General features: G+C 46.3%; 1 long non-coding RNA gene across 2 annotated transcripts in view; it reads left to right on the top strand.

Annotated features, from left to right (window-relative positions):
* LOC122240836 overlaps positions 1 to 15,119 on the top strand; it is a 43,474-nt gene that overhangs the window by 14,393 nt on the left and 13,962 nt on the right. Inside the window, exons 1-2 of one of the 2 annotated variants that reach the window (XR_006220536.1) lie at positions 5,260 to 5,385; positions 8,806 to 9,011. The exons of the other annotated variant lie outside the window; for it this stretch is intronic. This is a non-coding gene — a long non-coding RNA (uncharacterized LOC122240836). Of the gene's footprint in view, positions 1 to 5,259; positions 5,386 to 8,805; positions 9,012 to 15,119 lie in introns of those variants that run through there. 2 annotated transcript variants of the gene reach the window in all.

The raw sequence follows: 15,119 nt of genomic DNA, 5'->3' as shown, positions 1-15,119 counted from the left end.
GACACCATCAGGAGAAGCAGTGTGGGTTCAGGATCCACCCTGCGAGACCAATCTTCATAAAACAACGGGAGCTCACTCAGAACCAGTTATGCCAGACTAAGCTCATTTCCTTTGTTGATGGGGTTACTAGGCTGGTGGGTTTCAGCAGGATATAGGCCTTGTGAGCCTGGTACAGTTAAGTGGATTTGTAATTGGTCGAACCATCCCACACAAAGACTAATGATTAATGAATCTGTGTCAACTTTCAGGGAGGTCTCTAGTCATTTGCTGCAGGGTCTCAGTCAACATTGTTATTAATGACTCGGACGGGTTCACAGAACATAGTGATCAAATTTGCTGGGAGGGTTAGCAACTACGTTGGATGACAAGATCAGGATTTAGAATGCTCTCAGCGGACTCAAGTGACATCCCGGGGGTAACAAGGTGGGATTTAACCGGGATAAAGGGGAAGTCTTACACTTAACCCTAAAAAGCCAACTGTACGTGTAGAGGCTGGAGGTGACTTGGGGTGACGCGAGCACAGCTGAGGGAGAATCACCCTGAGGCGGGGCCTGGTGTGCCTGAGAGCACGGCGACTCCGCCTGCCCACACCTGCAGAGGGGGCTTCGTTCCGGGTGCCGCCCTTAAAGAGCAGCAGAGACAAACTGAAACATGGCCAGAGGTGGGACCCGACCATGAAGGGGCTCTGAAGCCATCTTGTAGGACACTGAACAGCTGAAGGACGCCTAGCCTGGAGAGGAGAGGGCTTGGAGACAGGCCACCTATTTGGAATCTTGGCAGGCCTGTAAAGTGGAAGGTGATTCAGTATGGTGATCTGATGTCTCAAAGGGTAAAACTCACAGCTGTGGGTGGAACTTTTGGCTTCTACTTAAAATATAAAACTTAGGAAAGATTTCCAACAACTAAGGAAGCAGGAAAGCACAACAGTAAGACCCCAGGCTTAGGAGTTCAGCTTTGGTTTGAATCCCAAATAGTCTACCTATTAGTTGTGCTTTTGGGTAAGTTTATCTCACCTTTTTATTTTCAGAGGGATTAACTGAGATAATACTACAGCACCTAGCCTGTGGCCTGTTATACACAGGGACTCTGTAAATGAGAGCTATTTTATAATGGTTGTTACAATTGCTCACAAGTACCCTGGGGCAGGGCGGGGTTGGGGGGGGGGTGCTCCTGGCTTGGTCCACTGAGCGTCCAACTCTTGATTTTGGCTTAGGTCATGATCTCATGGTTCCAGTGTGGAACCTGTTTGGGATTCCCTGTCCGTCTCCCTCTCCCTCTCTGCCCTGCCCCTGCTTGTGCACTCGTTTTCTGTCTCAAATAAATAAATACACATTTGAAAGAATGTATTCAGGTGGAAGTGAGCTTGAGCATAGCTGGAATGAGGGAGAGGGAATTTTATGTATTTTATGGGATGGTAAGGGAAAGGTTGGTTGGTAGGACCCACTTAATTCTGAGATTTGATGTCTTTTGGACAAAATGAAATGTGCGTCTTAGCAGAGGAAGGAACAAGGGCTATGCCCCATTTCTGTATTTTTTTTCCAGATGTATTCCCAGAACAGCCAGGTTTTATGATTTACACTGCCTAAGAAGTTGTTCTCTTCCTCAAACTCTGTACATTTAAAACTTGACTTTTGGGCCAGATATAAAATATAAATCCTAATCTTAGTGAGACGTTCTCTTTACTGAGGCTATATTATAGGCTAGGCAGTGTGTTAAATCACCTTCCATATATCTTTATGACAACATCCTAATATGATGCCAAAGGAATAGTGTATAATAAATATGGCATAATAAACATCTAATATAATGACATAGGAATACTGTATAATAAGTATCATAGAACATTTGAATATGATAATATGCAGTATTATATAATAAATGTCACAGGAACATTGAGAGGGAAGCAATTAATTCTAACTGGAGGATTAGGAAAGGCTTCTTGGAGAAAGTGGCATATGAGTTGGGTCTTAAAGGATGAGTAAGACTTTAATTGATGGGAGGCAGTGGGGGCAAGGCCATCCAGGCTGGGAAATGGCTTAAACAAAAGCACAGAAGTAATTAGTGGAGATAATGAGCCATCTTCCCAGGGCAGACTCTGCCTTTCTGATTATGGATGCCATCATCCTTGCCATCCTTGATGATAGCACGTTAGTATGAAATTATAGGAAAGATTTTGCAGTCAATGAGTTGTTACTGTTGCTCCTGTACCGAGGTTATTTTCGTGTGTTCTCATTAAAGTAGATGGAATGCTTGCGACATGTGAGCAGAGCCCCGAGGTCTGGACAGGCAGGTGACCCTGGACAACTCAGGAAGGGAGATCAGTCAGGGAGAGCTACGCGGCAGGAAAGGAGGTCCGGGAACCCACACTGAAGTAGGCCTTCTCCACCTACCGGGGAGAGGCTGTTGTGGCTTTGAGAAGGTCATCTCTGGCTGGAAAAAACCCACCAGGTGGAAGAGGCTCCGTGGATGGGAATCTAGCAATACTCGGGCTGGAGGACCCCGTGCCATTGTTTTCAAGCATCCCTGTACCTATGGGAGGAGGCCTGGAAGCTGAGAGTGACCAGGGGCCAATGGGAGGCACAGAGAAGCAAGACCTCAGGTCAGGGTGGTTTCCCACGGATGGATGGAACCCCCTCCACCCACCCCAGTCTGTCTGCTCTCAGAAAATGAGGCGCTCTGAGAGTAGCTGCACCTAGCTCTCAACCAGCCTTAGGGCAGGACAGTACTTGAGGAGCTACCCTGGTCCACATTGACCACAACTGGCCTATCAGTGACCAAGGGGAGTAGGGTGAGTGATGACTCCAGAATTTCCAGATCTGCGGCACTTAGGGACAGAAATCAGGTTGGGGGAGGTGTTGGGATTCTTGTCTTAGAGCTGCTGTTGCATATCATGCACTGTTTTCACTTGGATGGTATGGTGTAAGTCAAGGAGCAAAGCAATGCTTTTGAAATATGCTTTTGTTCACATTTCATATAAGATTGAGAATATGCCCACTGTCCATTTCAGTGGGAGAGGTGCTGATGGAGATTAAAGGGACTGGGCTCGAAGCCAGGTAGAACCCGGGGCAGAGCCCTGGTGTCTGGAATCGTTCCTGGGCCCCAGTCTGAAATGGGATTCAGGGATAGGACTCCAGTGTTCTTGGTGTCCTTGGTGGAGGGAACGTTTAGTCCTCTCTGGAGAAGTGGGAGAGGGCAAGAAGGCTAAGATTGCCTAAATCAAGACTAATAAGTAAAGTCATCATTTATTGGGCACTTACCATGTTGTAGATATTGTCTCACTCCTGACAGTAACGTAGGTTACTGACGCAGGTATTTCTTGTACCCATTTTGCTGAAAGGCTGTGTGACATGTTCAAGGTCACAGAGCTGGACTCCAAAGCCCATGCTTGCAACTACCACCCTAACCTTGGGATGGGCCTGGGAAATGGGGCAGGGCTAAGAATAGAGGGAGAACGGCTAATTAAGGGGCTGGAGTATAGTAGGTGGAGGCAGGAGCTGGCTTACACCCTCAAACTGATGCTAACTGACACATACTTACCTGATACAATTTTCATCAAAGAATTTATTCTAACAAGGAGGGGTAAGATCTTGGGCACTGGTGGAGGGGGGAGGGGGGACAGTGATAATCAGAAGAAGACATAAGGGGAAAAAAAAGGGTTTGAGGCACATTTTGCTAACTCGTAAGTTTTTCATGGGCCGGCCTGGCTATAGATAAGACTGGTCTAGCGAATGGGGAGAATTCGAGAATTGAGCCACCGAGATGAATACCACCGTGCGTCTTAATCTAGTCAAGCTGGTGCAATTCCATCTGAGGAAGAGAAAGCAGCTGGAGAATTCTCTGTGGTTTTGGGGATTAGCTCTCTGAAGGGCAGTGCTAACCAAGGGGGAGATGACTACACAGGCCAGTCATAATTATGTCTTTCATTGAATGAGCATCTTCTAGTTGAATCGGTCATTTGAAGCAATTGATCTCTGAGCTGTGAGGAAAGGTTGGGGAAAGGTGAAGGGGAATAACCAGTCTTTTTGCCTCGACTGAGGAATGTAAGACGTGACACTAAAATGAGCTATCGCATTAAACCACCAAAAGCAAAACAATAATACAGCAATTTGACCGATTTCTCAACCTTGCATCTGGTTACGTGTCTATTTTTGGAGGATTTTTCTCTTCATTCCCGTCACTTGAATACTGACCGCTTTCCAGGCACGTCAGCTCAGTAACACTCAGGGTGTATGTCACAAGATCTGTGGGTCTGAGGAAATCGCAACACACACAGCCAAGGACCAAAATGTCCCCGGCTGCTTGGCAAAGAAAGGTCAACCCACGGCAGGCGCCGGGGACATAGCATCGCTGGCTTGCAACGCTAACTATCCTTAGTGATTAGCAAATGAAGAAGATGTGTCTGTGATGACTGTGCGGTCTCATACAGTCCCAGTGTCAAGGACTTCTTTTTCCTTCTGAATTTGCTTTTTTTTTTTTTTTAAATGTATTTCATTCTTCAAAAAGATAGTTCTTTAAATACATACCTGAATGTGGCTTACTTGTTTTGCCTTTGGAAGACTTTGCACATGAGTAAGTTAACATGTCTGAAGGAGGAAAACACCCTGCCTATTATCCATATGGTGACATCATGCATTTCAATGTTTGGTTTTGGAAAATATGGTCACAGTTAGAGAGTCAAAGTCTTTTTCCCTCCACCTATAAGAGCCAGCTCCTTACCAGAAATAGAATTTAGGGGGTGCCTGAGTGGCTCAGTTGGTTAAGCATCCGACTTTGGCTCAGGTCACGATCTCATGGTTCGTGGGTTTGAGCCCCGCATCGGGCTCTGTGCTGACAGCTCAGAGCCTGGAGCTGCTTTGGATACTGTGTGTCTGTCTCTGTCTGCTCCTCCCCTACTCATGCTCTGTCTGTCCTCTCTCAAAAATAAGTAAACATTAAAACAAAAAATAGAGTTTAGGACAGACTAGGAGAAGAGTGTAACAGGGGTTTTGGCATGTAGCGCCCCAAGTAAGTTCTGGGGCTACAGTCAGCTGACAAAAGTTGGAAAGACAACGGATATCCATGAATCAACTTTCTCATGTGTGGCTCCAGCCAAGTGCTTCACCACGCAGTCTAATCTAATTTCAGAAAGACCCTCTGAGGTGGGCGCCATGAACCCACTTTATAGATAAGGACACTGAAGCCGCCACCCCTATTGGTGCCCCTTAAAAAGACCGATCAGTGGATTCTTTAAGTTCAAAATGTCTTTTTACAGGATGTACCTATAAAGAAGTGACTTTTTCCTAGCAGAAGAAAAAAAAGGAAAAGATTACTTTGCCCAGAAGGGAGAAGCCCTCCTCTGCTGTGCTTGCGTCATGCAGCCCGACTCTTCCTTCAGGAAATCTACAGGTGATATGTCGTTGGGATCTGTGATGGCTTCTGAGATGATCTTACATTTGCACCTCCTTCACACTAGAAACAGAGTTTCAAATCTCCCCAGGGGCTTCCATATCTTGCATGTAAGTTGTTTGAGATAACTCTGTGGACCTAACATGATAAATCTTTCCTGGAAGCTTCTGCTTTGACTCAAGAGAACCTAAATAAAAGCTTTCAGAGTGCCATTGCATATTATCCACACCGTTTCAAAGGAATCCAAAGTGGAGATTACAATATACTATTTTAATTACAAAGGGATAATAGCCTCAAGTAAAGGAGTTTTCCCAAGAAGAAATGAGTCTCACAAAATGGGGGAGGGGGGAAGCCACTGTGATTGTTATTACTGGTTTTATTCAGGGTGAGACCTCAGTAAGATTGGGACAGAGGCCAACGTGTATTTGAGCACCCCCCTACTTCCCTATGCCATGGTTATGGAGAAGACTGTTGACCTTGTCTCTACAAAGGGATGGCCCTATGTACTTTTATTTACTGCTTTCTGAGTCAAAACGAGTCATTAAAGAAGTAGCTTAGCTCAACTCCATTCCGCTGGTAGAGTGTAAATTCACCATAGTGTGCTGCTACATACAAAGCAATAAAACATGGTCCTTACCTTGGGGGAGATGATAATTCCCGGGGAGGTAGAACTCGTTCTCCTCCAGGATGTGGTAGGATAATATAGTGCATTACTGAGGGCCATCTGGAGCTTTAAAGTGATCTTCTGTCTCTGTCCTCTGCCTCCTTCCAGCAAGATTGCCACCTCTCATATACTACAGGGAAGACTTGAATCTTTACTTGTTAGCAATTTGCTGGGAGACCAATGCGTTTAAGAAGGTGATGGTGTGCCTTTCTCTGCAACAAATCAGCTTAATGCCACCCACAGTTCTTCCTTTTCTGTGGCATATTATGGTTTATAATAAATGTATATTTGACCTTTGCCATGTCTGGCACAGAGCTTCTAAAACCCTTGGGATTTCCTAAGGGCTAAGCTCGATCAAGTTGTCTTTGTTTTATTCATCACAAAACCCTTTCAACCACACCTGAGTTTGTGCTAGTGAAGTGACTTTTGGGAAACTCCTAAGGATGAGGCCTGGGGAACCGAGCAGGTGATTGAAACTTTCGGCTTCACTCACCTACTTGAGAGGAGGGGAGAAGGGGCTGGAGTTTGAATCAATCACCAATAGCCAATGATTCGATCAAGTATTCCTACGTCATTAAGCCTCCATAAAAACGCAAAGGACAAGGTTCCGAGAGCTTGTGGATGGGTGAGTGTATGGAGAAGTGGGGTGGTGGGAGCACCTGAAGAGTTCAGGGAAGCCCTCTTTGCACATACCTTGCCCTAAGCATCTGAGTCACTGATAGGCCGAGTCACTGAAATTTTTTCAGAGTTTATTTGAGAAAACATCAATTCCAATTGGGCGGCACCAACCCAGAAGTGGTCAGGAGCTAAGGGCAAGGTTCTTATAGAGAAGACTCCCAAGAAGAGCAAGGAAATTCTTTGATTAGCTATAGCCTCAGGTTGCATTATTTGGGAAAGCCTAGTTGGCTGTTGGTGATTGGTTGTTCTTAATCTTGAGGCGTTGATAGGAGTTGACTCTGGCTTAGGTTTCTATTTGCTGACGCGGCTTATGTAGGCTACCAAGGTGTTAGAGCCACCTCAGTCTAAGGGGCTCCTTGTTTGATTACTTGATTTCCATCTGGCTGTTTCTGAGTTATATCCTCTTATAATAGTAATCAAGTAAATAATAAACATAATCGGGTAAATAAAATGTTGTCCTGAGTTCTGTGAGCTGCTCTAGCAAATGAACCCAAAAAGGGGGTTGTGGGAACCCCTGATTTATAGCTGGCAGGTCAGAAGCACAGGTATCGGCGTGGGGGGTGAGCTGTCTTGTAGGACAGAACCTTTGACCTATGGTATTTGACGCCATCTCCGGCTGGATAGTGCCAGAGTTAAGTTGTAGGACCCCAGACTGATGTCACAGAATTGCTTGGTGTGGGAAAACCCCTCACTGCCCACATTTGGTAACCAGAAGTGTCAGAAATGAAGTATTGAGAGTAGAGGCATCACACGAGAAGTGTTTTTCCCCAAACGCATGGGAAGCCACAGGTTCCCCTAAAAGGGAGACTGTCTGTGTCCATCTCAGCCTCCCATTCTCTCTCTCTCTCTCTCATTCTCACTCTCACTCTCTCCCTCCCTCTTGTATTGATTCAGGTTGCAGCTCCCTTGCCCAGTTTTTCTTTCTGGACCACTGTGGACTGGACACTTTATTGGACTGTCTCCGGGTCTTGGGCCCTCTTTTGCCCCCGGAATGCTGATTTCTCTTCTCCATTCACTCAATACTCCCAGCTGTGGCTGCCTCTGTTCCCTTGCTGGTTCAAGCTCTACCAGGACAGCACGAGTCAGACTCCTTGGCCCCTGTTTGCTTAGGAGGGCAAGCTAGGCTCTGTGATCCTACTTGGCAAGAACAGCTGTGGTATCCACTGTTCTTTGAGGTTATTTAGATCAATAGATGGGGACTGAGTGATTGGGGGAGCCCCTGGAGAGTCTTGAGATTCTAAAATAACTTTTCTACTGTGTACTTTCTCCATGACGCGTGCGGAAGTCAGGAAGTCCTCCCACATCACCCTGGAGGGATAGAATGAAAAGAAAAAAAGATATATATATATGTAATCAAGATTTCCAGCTATTTAGTTCCTTGGATGTTGAGCCATCATAAATAACTTTAAAAAAGAGAAATTCTTAAGCGTGGGGGATATGTTGAGTTTCATACAAAGGCCAGATTGACGGTCAAAGCCAGGAAGCACTCTGCACGTGAAGCATCCATCTGAATCAGTTGGGGTCATCTATCTCATGGAAACATGGTTTTCCCCATACAGCTGGGATGTTTGCCATCATTTTAGAGCCGAGCTTCTCAAATTATGATTCCTAGACCACCTGCATCAGAATCATCTAGGGAGCTAGTTACAAGTGTAGATTCCTGGGCTGGGGCCAAGTTAGGATGCTTTCAGTTGCAAATAAGAGAAACTCAACTCGAAGTGGCTACCAGAACTGGTTAAATCAGAGTCTCAACAACCTTCAGAGACCTCCTTTCTGCCTTTTCTCCTTACGTCAGCTTTGACCTCAGCTTAGTTCCCCTCGTGCTTAGAAGATGGCTCTCACGTGTTCCAAATGCAGCAGCAACGCTTTCCAGCAGAGGGAAAGACTCTTTAAATGAGGGGATGACCCCCTTTCCAGGAGCCTTCCTGCCTGGGCTGGTTTCCTGGGCATGACGTCCGTGCAGTCACATAGGGCCCTGTCCTCAGAAGGGCCTTGTCTTGGTTTAATGCTTGCTTAAGACAGCACTGTCTTGAAATTCTTAGTAATTTTATCTTTGAACTTGTGTTTTGTGAGTGAAGCCAGTGAGACAACGGATCAAGCACACAAGCAGAGGAACCATGTGTCGCTGCCCTTCCTTGCCTCTTGATTCCCAGAGTCTTGGCAATGTCCCATGAGCACACAGCATGTGGGACTTCAGCAAGCCTCAAAGCTAGGACAACGTAAGCATGTCATGGAAACCACTGGCTTCAACAGCATACACACATCAAGAAGTAAAATGAAATAGGTGAGTTTTGTACATCCATTCCACAGTTGCAGTGGAACAAAGTACGAGCGTGAGCTACCTATATGAACAGTGTGATTTCAACGATCCTGCATATAAAGTAAACGCTCTTGGGGCGCCTGGGTGGCGCAGTCGGTTAAGCGTCCGACTTCAGCCAGGTCACGATCTCGCGGTCCGTGAGTTCGAGCCCCACGTCGGGCTCTGGGCTGATGGCTCGGAGCCTGGAGCCTGTTTCCGATTCTGTGTCTCCCTCTCTCTCTGCCCCTCCCCCGTTCATGCTCTGTCTCTCTCTGTCCAAAAATAAATAAAAAACGTTGAAAAAAAAATTAAAAAAATAAAGTAAACGCTCTTACATTTAATACTGGTATTATGCAATGTAATGACAAATCGTAATAATTAAAAAAATTAATTTGCGGGCGCCTGGGTGGCTCAGTAGGTTGAGCGTCCGACTTCGGCTCAGGTCATGATCTTGCAGTCTGTGAGTTCGAGCCCCGCGTCGGCTCTGTGCTGACAGCTCGGAGCCTGGAGCCTATTTCGGATTCTGTGTCTCCCTCTCTCTCTGCCCCTCCCTCGCTCATTCTCTGTCTCTCTCTCTCTGTCAAAAATAAATAAACATTAAAAAAAAAAGAACCGGGACTTTTTACTATTAAATTTTCATTCATTTGCATTGCTGCAAAGTAAATCCTTTCTCCAGGATTTACTTTGTCGGCAAAGGCCTTGTAAGATTTGTGGGGGATGTGAGTCAATCAAGGGAGGGGACTGGGTTTTCACTTCTGGGTGAGAAGGGCCACGTGTGCTGGAAGGTGAGCATTGATAAACTGAATTAATTCCAGAACCAGAAGAGACCACGGAAACGTAATAGCTCTGTGAAAGTGCAGACGTGTGGGGGAGAGCATTGAATTTTCCACAGGATGTAGACTAGAGATTCAAGCCAATCTTATCTGGATCTCAAGTGGCCAGTGTGCCTGCAGCTGACTTTTGGGTTATGTTAGATTTTTATCTTAGTTATAATGTCAAGTCCATTTCCTTGACCTTCCATAATCTTGCCTCACCATATGAAGCCAGCCTCCATGCAGAATCCCTCTGCTCCGCTACGGTAATATTGCTATACTCTCACGAACACATCACACTGAGCAGCCTTGCCTCCATTTTCCCTGGATCTCCAATGCCCTTCCTCCTCTCCATTCACACTCCACATCCCTCCGCCTTGCTCAGCCGCTCCTCCCTGCACACTCTCTGTTTCTGGCACTCGTTGCCCCTACAGTTCATACCCAGGAAGTCTTTCTTTTCTCTTTTTTCTTTTTTCCCTTCTTTTTAAAAAATAGACTTTATTTTTTAGAGCAGTGTTCAGGTCACAGCAGAATTGAGTGGAAGTTACAGCGAGTTCCCACATACCTCCTGCCCCCATATGTGCATAGTGTGTCCCATTCTCAACATCCCCCACTGGAGTGGTACGTTTTTTACAACTGATGAAACTGCACTGACACATCATGGTCCCCCAAAGTCCTTAGTTTACATTAAGGTCCCTTTTGATGCTGTGTGTTCTGTGGGTTTGAAGAAACGTATGAGGACATATATCCCTCGTTATAATGTCATACAGATTATTTCCACTGCCCTAAAAATCCTCTGTGCCCCACCTGTTCACCTTTGCCAGAACGTCATGTAGTTGGAATCATACAACATGTAGCATTTTCCATTTGGCTTCCTTCACTTAGTAAATATGCATTTAAGTCTCCTTCATATCTTTTGGCTTGATAGCTCACTTACTTTTTTTTTTTTAACGTTTATTTATTTTTGAGACAGAGAGAGACAGAACATGAACGGGGGAGGGGCAGAGAGAGAGGGAGACACAGAACTGGAAGCAGGCTCCAGGCTCTGAGCCATCAGCCCAGAGCCCGACGCGGGGCTCGAACTCATGGTCCGTGAGATTGTGACCTGAGCTGAAGTCGGACGCTCAACCGACTGAGCCACCCAGGTGCCCCAGCTCACTTACTTTTAGTGCTAAGTACTATTCCATTGCCTGGATGTGCCACAGTTTATTTATCCACCCACCTACTGCAGGACGTCATAGTTGTTGGGTCTACTCTTACTTAACATACTATTTTGTATACATTGCCCGTTGCTGTTCAGATCTACCTGGCTTTCAACCCTTCTGTGCTGTGGGCTCCTTAAGGCCAGAGCCCTTCTTCTTCCTTGGATGCCCCACGGTGCCTAGCAAGGCGCTTTGTATTAACACTAGATTCTGCCAGCCTGACTGACACTGTCCTCTTTGGGGCCGTCCATGCACCAGAACCTCTGCTTTTTCTGCTGCCTCTAGGCCCTTGGTGTTGTCCTGGGGCTCAGTATCTGGGATCCTCCTCTTCTGAGACTGTGAAACCCTCTGCTCAGGCCACTCACAAATCACATTCTTCTGCAGATGCGCTGACCAGCCCTGGGCAGAGGTGTTAGGCTCCCTCTTCACAGAGTTCATAGCCCACAGTTCAGGAAGCCCTAACTTGCCCTTATTGAGTGGGTAAGATCAGTCCTGGGTTTGGAAGACTTTCTACCACAGCCTGTAATAGGTACTGTTCCTTTATAGGCAGACTCTGTCATCACCCAGGAAAAAATACACTTAATACTCAACCGAGAATACTCGACACTCACAGACACATACACTTACACATAGTACCTTCCTGAAACAAAAGTTTTAAAGAACAAGATTCACACTTACTTTGTGCAATGCATACCGATAGTTTCTTATGTATGTATGTATGTATTATTTTTGAGAGAGAATGAGGGAGTAAGAGAGAGTGAGGGAGTGAGAGAGGGCATGTCTGCACAGGAGCAGGGGAGAGGAAGAGAGAGAGGGAGAGAGAATCCCAAGCAGGCTCCACGCTCAGCACAGAGCCCGACTCCGGGCTCCATCCCACAACCCTGAGAGCATGATCGGAGCCCAAATCAAGAGTCGGACACCCAGGTGCCCCTTTCTTTTTCTCTTTTAATTTATTTTATTACAAATGGTGATGGCAGCCCACTCCACCGATTTCAGTGTAATTGTAGTTGGCAGCTCAACAAAATAGGGTTCTGGAGGGTCCAAGAACAGTTGGCGGAGGAAGAGAGGGGCAGGGCCATTCTGAGGCCCTTGAATGGTAGCCCCTGGTGATGGGGGGCGGGGAGTGCTGGTTCTGGGTGATCACTGCTTCTGCAGGTTCCCTTGGCCCTGCGAGTTCAAGTTCAGGGCAGGTGAAGAAGCAGCCTGCAGACGAGCTGATCTGGCAAGTACACCCACGTCACTTCACTGGTCTCTGCACGGGAGCCGGGTGGCCAGCTCCCGTAGAGTGACATCCAGGGAAGGGCCTGGGTTCTCTGGTGGGGGCTGTTGCACTGCACGGGGACGGAGGGATGAACACAATTTCTTGCCACCAGTGACAGTGGACGTTGAAGCGTCCGTGTGTCAGCCTTGAAAAAGGTGGGCAACGAGCTGGGGACTCCTCTGAGTTCCCTCTCCATCCAGAACTGAGCATGCTCAGTGAGGGTCAAAGACAAAAGCAGCTTCTTCAAAGCCTTTGCCGGTGGACAGTGTTCTCAGGCCTGAGCAGAAGGGAGGCTCTGTGGGCAGGAGAGGGAGGGAAGCGTGAGGAGATGATACCGGCTGTGGCATGGTGTTGGAGAGGACGAGGAAGTACTGAAAAGTGCTGCTGTTGTCCGAGCTCACTGTCTTCCCGCCGGTCGCTGTCACACAGAGTGAACGGTGGCCTCCCTCCACCCTCCCAACACCAACCTCCCCACCTCCCACGTGTAGGCTGCCGTGTTCTCTACCCGTCACTCTCCCTGGGGAGCAGAGCGGCCAGGGAGCGAGGTTCTGTTGGCCCACAGGGTGTAGGAGACCCTCTCCATGCTGTCACCCCGGTCCTGGGAAACAGAGAAATAGCTTCTGTGTGTCAGCTGCAGCCAGAAGGACTTGTCTCCTTGTGGAGTGTGGTAGTTTGGGGGCCTTGAGCCACATGACCTCAAGAGAGTTATTTTATTATTATTATTATTATTAATATTATTATTATATTATTTTATTTTATATTATTATTTCATTATTATTATTTTATTTTATTATATTATCATTTTATTTTATATTATTATTATATTATTTTATTATTTCATTATTTTGTTTTATATTATATTATCATTTCATTATTTCATATTATTATATTATTATTTTATATTATATTATTATTTTATATTATCATTATTTTATTATATTCACTCTCTGTGTTCTCCTCTGTTAAGTGGAACTCGACAATATCATATATATATTTACATAGTTTCCATGAAGAGTAAAATTAGATCAATTTAAAGTCTGTAGCATATATTTGCTCAATGAATTAATTCAACAAATATGAATGGCTCCCTGTTATTTTTTTTTAATTTAATTTTTTTTTTTTTAACGTTTATTTATTTTTGAGACAGAGAGAGACAGAGCATGAACGGGGCAGGGGCAGAGAGAGAGGGAGACACAGAATCGGAAGCAGGCTCCAGGCTCTGAGCCATCAGCCCAGAGCCCGACGTGGGGCTCGAACTCACGGACCGTGAGATCGTGACCTGAGCTGAAGTCGGACGCTTAACCGACTGAGCCACCCAGGCGCCCCTATAGCTCCCTGTTATGAATCACTCACTATTGTCAGTGCTGAGGACATAACAGTGAACAATGCCTTGATCTCATAGAGCTTATATTCTAAAAGATGGAGCCAGATAATAAATAACATAAAAAAATAAGTCAATATGTAATATGTCAGATTGTGACAAATGCTATGGAGAAAGAAGTGAATCAGTGTAAGGGCCACACGGGTGTGGTTGGGCAGAGGTTTGTTATTTTATTGATGTTGATCAGGGAAGGTGCTGTGGACTAAATGTTTGTGTCCCTGCAAACTCATATGTTGGGCCCTAACCCCCAGTGTGGTGGTATTTGGAGATGGGGTCTTTGGGAGGTAAATGCGCCATGAGGGCAGGACCTGTTCGAATGGGATTAGGGCCTTTATAAGAAGAAACTCCAGAGAGTGTCTGCTATTTTGTTGTGGGAGCCCAAGTAGACTAACACAGAAGGCCTCTCCAAGAAGATGACATTTGAGCAGAGACCTGAAGAAGTAAGAGAGTGAGTCAGGCAGACACTTAGGAAGAACATTCTAGGAAAATGGGCTAGCAATGCAAAGGCCCTGAGGTGGCAACATGCTTAGTGGATTCAAAGACTACCAAGGAGGCCAGCTTGCCTGGTAAAAAAGTGAGTGACGAGAAGAAAACTAAGAAATGAGGGAGCATGGGATGCCTGGGTGGTTCAGTTAGTTAAACATCTGACTTCAGCTCAGGTCATGATCTCGCAGTTCATGAGTTTGAGCCCCACGTTGGGTTCCACACTGACAGTGTGGAGCCTGCTTGGGATTCTCTCCCGACCCCCCCACCCCCCACTGCTCTTCTCCTACTTGTGCTCTCTCTCTCTCTCTCTCTCTGTCAAAATAAATAAATAAAGTTAAAAAAGAAATGAGAGATCTTAACAGGTGACATATTATCATGATCCCCTTTAAATAATCCACCCTTTTTTTATTCGTTACCTGAGCTGGGAAGTTGAAACGATGGAGCAGGTGTGTAGGAAAAGGGATGGCATAGGGGTGGGGTGGGAGTGGAAATAGATTTGGGCATAGCCATGCCTTTCCTTTGGACTCCTTGGACATTACATTCCCATCCTTCTCTAAGACCCCTTGCATCTCCCGGGTACCGTGAGTCTACTCAAGGGCAGTGGCCAGCAGAAGGCCACATGTGGTAGAGCGCTTCACTTGTTGGCAATTATCTGTGCTCTCCTATGTTTGCCATGCTTCTCTGCAGGTGACATCCCACCCAGCGGCCTTGGGCTGGGCCATGGGATTTACTCTGGCAGGTGGAGCATGGGCAGACATGTCAGAGCTGAAGGTTTAAGTGTGCTGGCATGGCTCAGCTCTGTCCCCCTCGGAGCCTGCTCTCCACGGGGAGCAGAGCTTGCCTTAGAGAGCGGCTGTTCCTCCATCATGAGCCACTGAATGAGAAGCCAAGCGGGAAACCAGTGGAGTCCAGTCCTCAGGAAAGAAGTGTCTGTGCTTGTAAACCGCTGAG

The sequence above is a fragment of the Panthera tigris genome, chromosome C1 (assembly GCF_018350195.1).
Source record: "Panthera tigris isolate Pti1 chromosome C1, P.tigris_Pti1_mat1.1, whole genome shotgun sequence".
Classification (NCBI taxonomy): domain Eukaryota; kingdom Metazoa; phylum Chordata; class Mammalia; order Carnivora; family Felidae; genus Panthera; species Panthera tigris.
This window is presented reverse-complemented; position numbering and strand designations above follow the sequence as displayed.